Genomic DNA, 13559 nt, shown 5'->3' with positions numbered 1-13559 from the left:
CTACTTGGGAGGCTGAGGCAGGAGCATTGCTTGAACCCGGGAGGTGGAGGTTGCAGTGAGCCAAGATCATGCTGCTGTACTCCAGTCTGGACAAGAGCAAAACTCCGTCTCAAAAAATAATATTTCAAATTAGGTGTCTGTGCACCTACTATAAGGCAGATACCGTGCGATGCTAAGAAACAGAGGGCAAAGATGAATGAGAGAGGTCTTAAGAGAGGCAGGTACACAAATGACTGGCCCAACCAAGAAAATAGCCATAAATGATTTTTTAAAATGCTGTGTGGGCACAGAGGTAGATTACTCCAGCTGAGGAAAACAGGAAGGCTTCCCAGAGGCAGGGTGGCATTTGAGGTGGATCTTAATGGAGAGACATGATCTTAGTAGGGGAAGGGTGGGTTCGAATGGGCAGGTCCATGGCAGAAGCAATGGGAAGAAAAAGATGGAAGCAGGAAGATCCAGGCTGCTTTTAGGGACAGCAAGTTATCTTTTTTCTGGAGTTGAAGGGAGTACGAGGAGGAATAGCTGGAGAAGACTGGAAGATTAGACCAAGGACAAATTGTGGAAGGCCTTGAACTCTACACTGAGCTTGGACTTCATTCGGTTGTCAAAATGGAGACACTGATGGTTACATAACATTGGCAATGTACTTAATGCCACTGAATTGTACACTTTAACATGGTTAAAATGGGCCAGGCATGGTGGTTCCTGACTCTAATTCCAGCACTATTGGGTCCTGACTTCTTACATAGTGTTATCAGGGGCTTACCTTGGCCTGGGCTCTGTCTGTTACTGCTTTTTGGGATGAGACAGCCTAATACAGGAAAACTTGTTTTTCTCTTTTAGTTTTTATTTTTTCTTTCTCTAATTTCTGCCTTATTCCCCCCTTTGATGCTTTTATAAATAAAGTTTAATAGAAAGTATCTGCCGGGCGCGGTGGCTCAAGCCTGTAATCCCAGCACTTTGGGAGGCCGAGACGGGCGGATCACGAGGTCAGGAGATCGAGACCATCCTGGCTATCATGGTGAAACCCCGTCTCTACTAAAAATTACAAAAAACTAGCCGGGCGAGGTGGCGGGCGCCTGTAGTCCCAGCTACTCGGGAGGCTGAGGCAGGAGAATGGCGTGAACCCGGGAGGCGGAGCTTGCAGTGAGCTGAGATCCGGCCACTGCACTCCAGCCTGGGCGACAGAGCGAGACTCCGTCTCAAAAAAAAAAAAAATAGAAAGTGTCACTATTATTTAATTCTTCATGGCAGCATAATTTTCTTCCGTTGGCAATGGCTGGTACTTAGAGCCATTAGTCGAGTGGTGGTTTTTTCGTCTACTAAGACTTCTATAGTCGATTGAATGCTTCTGACAAGCAGGGGTAAGAGGCAAGGGAGTATTAAGCAACCACTTAATATAACCAGCACCACTTCCATTTATGTTTTAAATCCACCAAAGGACGAAAACCAACCTCTGAAGAGGGAGTCTGGGGACTCTTTTGGTTTTCAGGTATGAGCTTGGGATTATAGCATATATAAGGTTGGCCATCTCTTGGGTCACAGACTGAATAAATTGTCTAGTTGTGCATGCAAGTCCTCAGATGGTTTCCTGTTCACTCATAATATGTATAGTACAATAAAGTCTTAACTCTTGTGTTTCTTAACCATGTGGTAGCAGGCAGTGCGGGCGTTCCTCTGTGAGTCTTTCTCTTTTTAGCATAGATATGGGAACTAGCAAGAGCAAAACAAGGATTGGCATGCTTCTATCTAGCATGGACAGAAGAGGTGTTTACCCAGAGAAGTGGGTTGGCTAAAGTGACAGAACAACAGCAAAACAATATTATAAGGAAAGTCATTGGACTTAAGATTTCTGGTTACATTTACTTCCCTGATGATGATTCTTCAGGCTTCAGCCGTGCATAGACTAGTCAGCCTTTGGGGGGACTAGAGCAGGCCTGTTGTTTCTACCAGCTTCCACCGTGCGTAGACTGGTCAGCTTCCGGAGTGACCACAGCAGGGCTGCTGTCTCTACTGGCAGCTTGGTTTTGTCGCAGGATGAGTCGGGTCGGGTGGTCTGGATCTTGCTGGCTGCTCTACCGGTCTTGGGCCGCCAGTTTCAGCCGACTGTGGTGGATCTAAGGCACGATTCTTGCAGCTTTAACAGCAGTGGGAGTGGACAAGATTACAGTATGGGGCCTATCTCTTATGGGTCCCAAAGTGGTTGGATTCCATTTTTTTAACCCAAACAAAGCTCCCAGGTTTAAATAGGTGTGCTGGGTCTGTTAGACTTACAGGTACTCTTTCATGTACCGAGCTATGAACTGTTTACATGGCTATCCCTAAACCTGTGTTTGGTTTCTCAAAGTTAGTTTTCGTAGCTCACGGAGATCACCTTTAATCTGACCTATGATTAGGGGTGATCGGCTAAACAAAATCTCATCGGGCAAATACCCAGTTTGCTTAGTGGGAGTGCACCTGACCCGGAGGAGGACCATGGGCAAGACTTGATCTAATCTCAAATAAGTCTCCTGGCAATATTTCTTCAGTAGCTGCTTGCGTGTCCGTCTGGTTCATGCACTCCACTTTTCCTGAGCTTTGTGGCCGGTAGGCCGTGTGTAATTGCCATTTTATTTTTAACAGCCATGTTAGGTCTTGAACTATTTCAGCTACAAATGCCAGTCTGTTGTCTGACTCTAGAGTTAGAGGCAGTCTAAATCTGGGAATAATGTCTCTTATCAGTACTTTAGTTACTTCCTGCACCTTTTCTGTCTGGGTGGGGAAAGCCTGGACCTACTCTGAGAAGGTACAAAGGCCAACATGTACCCATAGCCTCCTGCTAGGGGCAGCTCGGAAAAGTCCAGAAGCAAGTTTTCACAAGGTGTGGCCTCTATTTCCTGAAATCCTGGGGGCCGGGTAGGCCCCTGCCGAGGGTTGTTCTGAACACGGGTTAGACACTGTTCACAAACGGCTCGGGCAATGACAGTGAGCCGTGGCACACAGAAATGGCGTCTAAGTACTGTCTCTAATGCCATTTTTTAAAAATATGAGTTCTGGCCGGGCGCGGTGGCTCAAGCCTGTAATCCCAGCACTTTGGGAGGCCGAGACGGGCGGATCACGAGGTCAGGAGATCGAGACCATCCTGGCTAACACGGTGAAACCCCGTCTCTACTAAAAATACAAAAAACTAGCCGGGTGAGGTGGCGGGCGCCTGTAGTCCCAGCTACTCGGGAGGCTGAGGCAGGAGAATGGCGTAAACCCAGGAGGCAGAGCTTGCAGCGAGCTGAGATCTGGCCACTGCACTCTAGCCCCAGCGGCAGAGCAAGACTCTGTCTCAAAAAAAAAAAAAAAAAAAAAAAAATGAGTTCTTTGATGGAATTGTTTTATAAACTTAGGGGCTACCATTTCAGGAATGGCTAGCCTCCCATCTGAGAATTTCCACCATCCTCCTTCAATGTAATTTCCAGCCTCTTGGGCACATTACGCCCTTTCATTTGGAGAATAATTTGGGGCCTCTGGCAGGGGAAGCTCTGGGAGGAGAGGCAAAGCTAAGATCTCTTTTTTACAGTGCAGGGTAGTCACTTCTGCCCGTTTTGCCTCCCTGTCTGCTTTTCTGTTTCCTTTGGCCTCTAGTGTTCCTGCCTTTTGGTGCCCTTTGCAATGCATAATAGCTACTTTTTTTGGAGCCCACATAGCATTTAAGAGCTGTAGAATTTATTCTTTGTACTTTATTTCTTTGCCTCCTGCAGTTAAAAGTCTTCTTTGTTTATATATAGCTCCATGAACATGTAATGTAGCAAAGGCATACTTAGAATCCGTGTAGACATTGACTTTTTTTTTTTTTTCCTGAGATGGAGTCTCACACTGTCACCCAGGCTGGAGTGCAGTGGCGTGATCTCGGCTCACTGCAAGCTCCGCCTCCCAGGTTCATGCCATTCTCCTGCCTCAGCCTCCCGAGTAGCTGGGACTACAGGCTCCCGCAACCATGCTCGGCTAATTTTTTTGTATTTTTAGTAGAGACAGGGTTTTACTGTGTTAACCAGGATGGTCTCCATCTCCTGACCTCGTGATCCACCCCCCTCGGCCTCCGAAAGCGCTGGGATTACAGGCGTGAGCCCCGCGCCCAGCCAGACATTGACTTTTTTTTCTTTTTGCATCATGTACATTGATCTCTCTCTAGCCTCAGCCGGCTCTCAGATCTCTGCCTAACTTGATCTCTTCCACATCCACGTCCACGTCCACATCCTCTTACAATACTAGTTTCCCTTTCTACGAGGGCTGCCGTTAACAGATCGGCCTTTTTCTTTTTTTTTTTCTTTTCTTTTTTTTTGAGACGGAGTCTTGCTCAGTTGTCCAGGCTGGAGTGCAGTAGTGTGATTTCGGCTCACTGCAAACTCTATCTCCCAGGTTCACGTCATTCTCCTGCCTCAGCCTCCCGAGTACTGGGACTACAGGTGCCCGCCACCAAGCCCGGCTAATTTTTTTGTATTTTTAGTAGAGATGGGGTTTCACAGTGTTGGCCAGGATGGTCTCGATCTCCTGACCTCGTGATCTGCCCGTCTCGGCCTCCCATAGTGCTGGGATTACAGGCGTGAGCCACCACAGCCAGCCTGCCTTTTTCTTAAGCCTCTGATCTGCTTCCTTCTTTGCCTCTTGGTCACAGTTAACATACATCTTAGTGGTCACCTCTATAAGCTGGGTGGCATTCATGCCTGCATAAACCCTTCTAGCTTTTGCAGCTTCCATTTGATGTCACCCTTGGGCTTGTCCTACAAATGCCATGTTCACCACGCGCTGATTTTCAACTGCTTCAGTGTCAAACGGAATATAAAGCTGGAATGCCTTACACAGTCTTTCATAAAACTGGCTAGGGCTTTCATCTGCTCCCGGGAGCACCTCTGAGATTTTCCCTATATTGATTGCCTTTTTTTCTGCCATTTCTCAACCTTTGCAGGATTGCCTCTCGGTACCTCTGCATTTGCTGAAACTGGGTGACATCATTTGGGTCCTAGTGCGGGTCTGCTTCTGGGAACCGGCCTTGAGCATACGCTGAGCATTCACTGTGCCTGCTAGTACATTGGCTTCTAGCCAGTGGAGGGCTGCCTGAGTTATCCTCCGGCACTCCTCAGTATTAAACAGCGTCAGGAGGAGCTGTTTGCAGTCTGGCCAAGTTGGATTGTATGTTAGAAAGATGGACTGCGCCAGATCTATAAGGGCCTTAGGTTTCTCCTTGTAGGAAGGGGTATGGTGCTTCCAGTTTAGGAGATGAGTAGTTGAAAATGAATGAAGGTTCATTCTCTTCCCTGGATTTGACCTTGTTCATTATGATAGAGGGGGGTCCTCTTGTCTCCCTGAGAGGTATTTGCATAGCCTGAGTGCGGCCTGACTGGAGAAGGCTTGCCTGATTTTCCTGATCTTCCACTTTAACTTCCTGGAGCTCTGATTCTTCCCTATTGGGTGAGGTTGGGGGCATGTACCCATCTGGACCTAACCCCTCAGGGGCTGCTCGTCTCAGTAGAGGTGGGTAGATTGGAGTATAGGGAGGAAGCGTTTTTTGCCTTCTCTGGAGCTTGCAAAACTGGTTTTTCCTGCTCTCCTTGAGACTTTTCCTTTGTCTCCCTGTTTGCCGGCAAAGCTGATTTTACTTTCACTTTGGGCATGGCTCCAGCTAGGAGTGTTCTGCAATAAGCTGCTAGGCAGGGCTGCATTCAGCCATGAGTGGATATTAGGTGAATTGGTCCAGGTGCCCTGGCTGTCCTCCAACCCCGGTTACAACCCTAAATACACGGCCAATTGCTTCCCTACCTATAGCCTTTTCAGCCGGCCAGCTGACATCAAAAGAAGGCTATTCTATTTCACAGAGGGTCCTCAACCCTTGGGGGGTTAACTTGATCCTATAGTCACCTGCATAACCCTTTCTGAAGTTCTTTAACCCCATTCTAATGGGGTAGGTTTTGACGATTTTCCTCCCATTTCCTCCTTCCCAGGCATAGCACACTCACTCTTCCTTTGTTTCAGACCAATTAGACCTGGTGGGTCCCACACTTCGCTTGGAGCATACAGTCTCTACTAAGAGACCTGCAGGCCCCACATGTCACTCCCCGCGTTGGTTCCTCCTGGAACAAACTTTCACACACTTTCACACACTTCCCCTCTCCCAGTTCTCCTTTCTCAACTGTGTTTGCGAGCCACTCTCGCGTCCTGGGTTGGCTAGGGTGTAAGTTTCCCCGACCTTTACAAGCCATTCTTGCATCCTGTGTCGGACTACTAGTTGCACCCTGGGAGGTGATCAGCTTCCCTTTCGTCCTTATGGGACGGATCCTGCTTTGGGCCCCAATACCTTACCGTGGTCCTGAAGCGCGCTGTCCCTGGAATCGTCCTGTACCCTTTAGGTTCCCTTGCACTGTCAGGGAAGGGACGCCGCTGGGTCGCAGAAGAGCTGATCTCCCCTCCGGGTTGAAGTTCTCCTGATGGCACGCCTGGGGTCACAGGTATCCTGCCAGCCCAGAGCTCCAGCTCCACAGGCAAAGGAGACAACAAACCTGTCGTCTCCTCTCCTGGATGGCTCACCAAAATGTTGCAGGAATCAGAGGCCCAGAGAGACCAAATGGGTGTTACAGGAGGATTTTTATTAAGGTGTGCACCGGCTCAGTGGACTCACATCCAAAAAATTGAGACCAGAACAAAGACAGGGCTTGATTTTTGTAAGCAAGTTTACAGAAGCAGAATAAAGACAGTTAATCAAACAGTGACACGTCTTGTAATCTCTAGCACAGCTGCGTTACAGCTGTGACCTTGCAGCTGCATTGAAGCAGAAACAGGAACTTATAAAACTTGCAAAATATTTGTGGGGAGGGGGTAAAGGATTAAAAGAGGAATTTTGTTTTTCTTATCCTTATATTGGGCGTGCTGGGAGAGTCTCCAGAGCACATTCCTTTTGGGTTCTGACTTCTTAGATAGTGTTATCAGGACCTTGCCTGGGCCTGGGCTCTGTCTGTTACTGTTTTTTGGGATGAGACAACCTAATATAGGGAAACTTGTTTTTCTCTTTTAGTTTTTATTTCTTCTTTCTTTAATTTCTGCCTCACTATGGGAGGTCGAGAAGGGAGGATCACTTGAGGCCAGCAGTTCAAGACTAGCCTGGGCAACATAGTGAGATCCCAACTCTACAAATACTAGAAAAAAATTAGCAAGGAGTGGTAGCATGTATCTGCAGTCCCAGCTACTCAGGAGGCTGAGGTGGGAGGATCACTTGAGCTTGGGAGGTCAAGATTGCAATGAGCCGATTTGTGCCACTGCACTCCACCCTGGGTGACACAACAAGATCCTGTCTCAAAAAAAAAAAAAAAAGGTTAAAATGGTAAAAGGAAACATTGAGGTGTTTTTTATTTTTGTAGTCACTTTCTTTTTTTTAATTTTAAAATTTTATTTACCATGTATGTGTGTGCGTGTGTTTTTGACAGAGCTTCACACTCTTGTTGCCCAGGCTGGAGTGCAATGGTACAATCTTGGCTCACTGCAACCTCTGCCTTCTGGTTCCAGTAATTCTCCTGCCTCAGCTTCCCAAGTAGTTGGGATTACAGGTACCCACCACCACGCCTGGCTAATTTTTGTATTTTTAGTAGAGAGAGGATTTCACCATGTTGGCCAGGCTGGTCTCGAAGTCCTAACCTCAGGTGATCCACCCACCTTGGCCTCCCAAGGTGCTGGGATTACAAGCATGAGCCACTGCACTCAGTCGATTTTTTGTGCTTTTTTGAGATAGAGTTCACTTGCCCAGGCTGGAGTGCAGTGGCACAATCACAGCTATCACATTAAAAAAACAACAAAAAAACACCAGGCGCAGTAGCTCATGCCTATAATCCGAGCAGTTTGGGAGGCCACAGTGGGTGAATTGCTTGAGTTCAGGAGTTTGAGACCCACCTGGGCAACATGGAAAGACCCCATCTGACAAAAAAATAAAAGGCAGGTGTGATGGTGGGGACCTGTAGTCCCAGTTATTTGGGGGCTGCAGTGGGAGGATCACTTGAGCCAGGGAGGTTGAGGCTGCAGTGAGCCAAAATTGTGCCTCTGCACTCAAGCCTGGGCAACAGAGTGAGACCCCATCTCAAAAAAAAAAAAAAAAAAAGGCATTAACTTTGTTAGTCATTTAGAGACTCATCCTAGCTTTCCAGAGCATGTGGTCCCCAACTAGCTGTTATCATCACCACATACTGGCAGTGTGTTTAAGTTTTAGACCAAAACTCAGGTGTGTTCTTGTAGTGTTTTGTAGTGTTAGCCTTGCAAAATAATACGTATAAGCAGACTTAAAGCTTCAGAGGATAAGTTGGATACAGTGACCGCTTGCTCCCTTCCTCCCTTCCTTTTTCTTGAATACAGACATGTAAGAGACTACTCACTAGATAATGCTAGTAACATGGGAGATTATTTTAGGTGCATATACATCTTTTTTAATTTTAATAGGCATTTATTTTAGGAGCATTAGAATAAACATAATTTACAAATTATATTAGCATATAAACTTGGATGCTCCAAGAGGACCCAATATTACAGTGTCTTAAGCAGAATAGTAATGTATTTCTCTCTCACATCAAAGTCCAGGTAGGTGGTCAAGGGCTGGAAAAGGCCAAAGCCTTCCTCATCTGGTCGCTCTGCTCTCCTTGACACAAGTATCCCATTTCATGTCCAGGGTGGCTGCTTCCACTCTAAGCATCATATTTTCATTCTAGCCAGCAAGGAAAAGGGAAAAGAGGAAGGGAAAGGTACCACCTGCTCTGTAAAAGCAGATTCAAAAATAGCAGCCCCGGCTGGGCGCAGTGGCTCAAGCCTATAATCTCAGCACTTTGGGAGGCCGAAGTGAGTGGATCACTTGAGGTCAGGAGTTTGAGACCAGCCTGGCCTACATGGTGAAACCCCATCTCTACTAAAAATATAAAAAATTAGCTGGGAGTATTGGCGCGCGCCTGTCATACCAGCACTTTGGGTGGCCAAGATGAGTGAATCACTTGAGTCCTGGAGTTCCAGACCAGCCTGGGCAACACGGTGAAATTCTGTCTCTACTAAAAACACAAAAATTAGCCAGGCATGGCGGTGTGTGCCTATAATCCCAGCTATTCAGGAGGCTGAGGCACGAGAACCACTTGAGGTGGAGGTTGCAGTGAGCCCACATCGCGTGACTGTACTCCAGCGCGGGAGACAGAGTGAGACTGTTTCAAAAACAAAACAAAACAAAAACATCTCCTGCTACTCCTCTTTCAGGTTTCTGTATTAAATGTAACTGGAAAGCATCCAGAGAGTCCAAGATGAGGTGTTTTACAATTTTTAAAAATTATTTACTATTTTTTTTTTCTTTTTAAGCTATGCTACTAACTGAAATTTACTATTATTTAGCTACATTGGAACTGTTCTCAATACTGTGCAACCAAAACAAGTAAGTAGACTCTTGAGGCTGAAGACAACAACTGTTATCCATAAATCCCAATTTTGCATGTGTATCAAAATAGCTTCATTTTTCTTATTCACTATTTTTATTTACAGAGTAAATGTTACAAACCTGAAACTGTAACATACACTGTGCTAATAAAATGCCATTTTAATTATTTTACATTGATGTTCCATGAGATTTTTATTTATTATATTTATTATTTTTTAAAATTGAACTTGACCCTTTTGAAACAAAAAATTAAAAATTTTTGTTCACTCTGTTTGAACACAATAGACTAGGAACTCTTCCCTAGACGGTATTAGAAGGCACTTCCCTAGACAGTGTTACAGGCATGTGCCACCAGTGTTAGAAGAATTGGCGAGAAATGTCACCAGCAACTTTTAGCACTTTCCAGTGGTCCACACTCAGCCAAATAGTCTTCAAAAAGGAGGCTCAAATCAGGCCCCGTCCTGACCCCCAGGCACAGACCCCCGGGAGACCACCTCTGAGACACCACGTTTCTTGCCAATCCGGGTCAACTTCCTAACAGTCTATCACGTAAGGGAGCAAAGGGATTTAACAGTCACTCTTCCACAGTTTAATTGTTTTGTCATTTTCTAGCGCGGCAGAGGTGATGTTTTCTGTTGGGTGACAAGCTGTTGAGATCACACCACCTGTGTGGCCTTGTAATTTCTGTACAATCTCTTTCGTCTGAAGGTTCCAAATGTAAAGAAGGTTATCCTCCGAGTCAGACACAATCTGCTTCCTGCCAGTAACAGAGAAATTGGCAAATATGCAGTATTTCTCGTTCTTGTGGCCAGTGTACATCTTCAGGCAATTCCCGTTGCTGTAGTCCCAGAGCTTCAGAGTGTTGTCCAGCGTGGCAGCCAGGATGTATCTGCTGTTCTGGGAGAACGTCACAAAAGACACCGGGGGTTGTCATCATCAGTGAGCGTCTCAGGCACTGGCCCGGGGCAGTGTCCCAGATAGACAGAGACCATCATAGCTACTTGAAACTATCAAGAATCCATCACAGTTAAAATGAATGGCCAAGACTGGATCTGAGTGAGCTGGTGAAATCTTGAGGCACTTCCCTGTTTTCACATTCCATATTCTCACACTTTCATCAAAGGATCCTGAGACAGTAAGGTTGGACTGGGGATTGAAGTTACAGCAAAAGACATAATTACTGTGTCCCTTCAGGGTTTTCAGATACTCTCCCGAGCTCACCTCCTGTATTTTGTATCTTCAAGGTTTCGTCATCTAAGGCTGAAACAAAAAGGTTAGAATCTGAGGACCAGGCTACATTGGATATTCCCAGCTTGTGACCAGACGGTTTTCTCAAATTTCCGGTCACATGCACCCCAAATTTTAATGAGTTTATCAGCAGATGAACTTGCCAGCCACTCTCTATTCGGGCTGAATTTCAGGAAGGACACTGCGTTGGTGTGGCCAGCAAGGGTGAGCTTTAGAGCATAGTTTGGCTTCATGGGTGTAGGCTTGCTCTGAGTGGCGGATGACGAAGGGGTCGGCTGTGCTCTGGTGGCCTCTTCTCGGTCGCCATGGCTCTGACGCTGGCCGCACAGAGGACGTGGACAGAGGGTCCTGGTGACAGAGGCAATCTGCCGGGCCGCCGTGGCAGGCCGGGTGCTCAGGGCGTCGGCGGACCTCGCCTGGACACCAGCGAGGACTATTCATTTATATTTTTTTGAGACAGTCTCACTGTGTGGCCCAGGCTGGAGTGTAGTGGTGCATTTTCGGCTCACCGCAACCTCTGCCTCCCCGGTTCAAGCGATTCTTGTGCCTCAGCCTCCTGAGTAGCTGGGACTACAGGCGCGTGCCATCACCCCAGGCTAATTTTTTTTTTTTTTGACATGGAGTCTCGCTCTGTCGCCCAGGCTGGAGTGCAGCGGCGCGATTCCGGCTCACTGCAAGCTCCGCCTCCCGGGTTCACGCCATTCTCCTGCCTCAGCCTCCCGAGTAGCTGAGACTACAGGCGCCCGCTATCTCGCCCGGCTAGTTTTTTGTATTTTTTTTTTTTTTTTTTAGTAGAGACGGGGTTTCACCGTGTTAGCCAGGATGGTCTCGATCTCCTGACCTCGTGATCCGCCCGTCTCGGCCTCCCAAAGTGCTGGGATTACAGGCTTGAGCCACCGCCCCCGGCCCGGCTAATTTTTTATATTTTTAGTAGAGACCGGGTTTTGCCATATTGGCCAGGCTGGTCTCGAATTCCTGACATCAGGTGATCCGCCCGCAACGGCCTCCCAAAGTGTTGAGTTTACAGGTGTGAGCCACCGTGCCCGGCTGAGAATTTTATTTCACCAAATGATTCTCTAGCTAACAAATGTTTAACTGCCATTGGCCTACACTGTGCAAAAGGCCTATTAGATAATATCTAGAAATGTCAAAAAAATTAGCCTGAAAAGTAATCCATTTTTTTCCTGTAAAATAAGTTAAGGCAGCTTGAGCTATTTCTATTTTAAGTTGGTAAGGTTAGGCCTGGTGGTGGCTCATGCCTGTAATCCCAACACTTTGGGAGGCCAAGGCGGGCAGATTGTTTGAGGCCTGGACTTCGAGACCACCCTGGCCAACACGGTGAAACCCCATCTCTACTAAAAATACAAAAATTAGCCGGGCGTGATGGTAGGTGCCTGTAATCCCAGCTACTTGGGAAGCTGATGGAGGATCACTTGAACCCAGGAGGCAGAGGTTGCAGTGAGCTGAGATCACGCCACTGCACTCTAGCCTGACAGAGCGAGACTGTCTGAAAACAAAAGAAATAGGGTTAAATTTACATCCCAAAATGTACTCGGATCTATAAAGACATGCATTATTATTATTATTATTATTATTATTATTATTTTTGAGAAGGAGTTTCACTCGCCCAGGCTGGAGTGCAATGGTGTGATCTCAGCTCACTGCAACCTCCACCTTCCAGGTTCAAGGAATCTCCTGTCTCAGCCTCCTGAGTAGCTGGGATTACAGGCATGCGCCACCACACCCGGCTAATTTTTTATTTTTAGTAGACAGGGTTGCACCATGTTGGTCTCGAACTCCTGACCTCAGGTGATCCACCTGCCTCGGCCTCCCAAAATGTTGGGATTACAGGCGTAAGCCACCGTGCCTGGCCCCTGCATTACTTAAACAAATTTTTTTTGAGACACAGTCTCTGTCACCCAGGCTGGAGTGCAGTGATGTGATCTCGGCTCACTGCAACCCCTCCCTGTCAGGTTCAAGTGTTTCTCCTGCCTCAGCCTCCCAAGTAGCTGGGATTACAGGCATGCACCACACTCAGCTAATTTTTTGTATTTTTGGTAGAGATGGGGTTCTCACTGTGTTGCCCAGGCTAGTCTCAAACTCCTGAGCTCAACTGATTCGCCTGCCTCAGCCTCCCAAGTGCTGGGATTACAGGCATGAGCCACCACACCTGGCGAGGATGTGCATTACTTTTGTAATCCTGGCTCGTTGTAAGAATTCGAAACAGAATTGGCTATCCACTTTACGTATTTTACAACATGGCCACCTAAAAGTGTCCTTTTTGATATGCAGAAAAAGTAGAAAGGCAGGATTCAGTCAAAAGATGAATCTCTGAGTTACTAGTATTTTGGAAGGAAATTCCTTTCTCAGGTCTTTATCATCATATAACACAACCAATGTGAGAAATGAAAGGAATAGTGCATGTGGATTAAAAAGCTACTATACAAATAAGGGTTAATATTTCCAGGTTCTATTTCCTTGCCTTAGGCAGCATTATGGCCTTGGTTTTTTCAGAGGGACTAAATGTGATCAGCATAAAACGATTTTGCAGGTTCTGAAGTAGTCACACCAATGTAAAAAATTAACATTTACACTTTTTTTTTTTTTGAGACAATCTCACTCTGTCGCCCAGGCTGGAGTGCAGTAGCACGATCTCACCTCACTGCAATCTCCACTTCACAGGCTCAAGTAAATCTCGTGCCTCAGCCTCCCGAGTGGCTGGGATTACAGCCACCTGCCAACCCGCCTAGCTAATTTTTTTATTTTTAGTAGCAATGGAGTTTCACCAGGTTGGCCAGGCTGGTCTCAAACTCCCGACCTCAGGTGATCCGCCCACCTCGGCCTCTCGGAGTGCTGGAATTACAGGCATGAGCCACCATGTCTGGCCAGCATTCACTCT

The 13559-nt window shown here is 46.8% G+C and overlaps 1 pseudogene; it reads right to left on the bottom strand.

Annotated features, from left to right (window-relative positions):
• Window positions 1–9979: 9979 nt before the first annotated feature.
• LOC105542163 lies at window positions 9980–12847 on the bottom strand (annotated as a pseudogene).
• Window positions 12848–13559: the final 712 nt, after the last annotated feature.

Source organism: Mandrillus leucophaeus, unplaced genomic scaffold (assembly GCF_000951045.1).
Source record: "Mandrillus leucophaeus isolate KB7577 unplaced genomic scaffold, Mleu.le_1.0 Scaffold251, whole genome shotgun sequence".
NCBI classification, from domain to species: Eukaryota; Metazoa; Chordata; class Mammalia; order Primates; family Cercopithecidae; genus Mandrillus; species Mandrillus leucophaeus.
The sequence above is the reverse complement of the archived record's forward strand: the minus strand, read 5'-3'. Positions and strand labels throughout refer to the sequence as shown.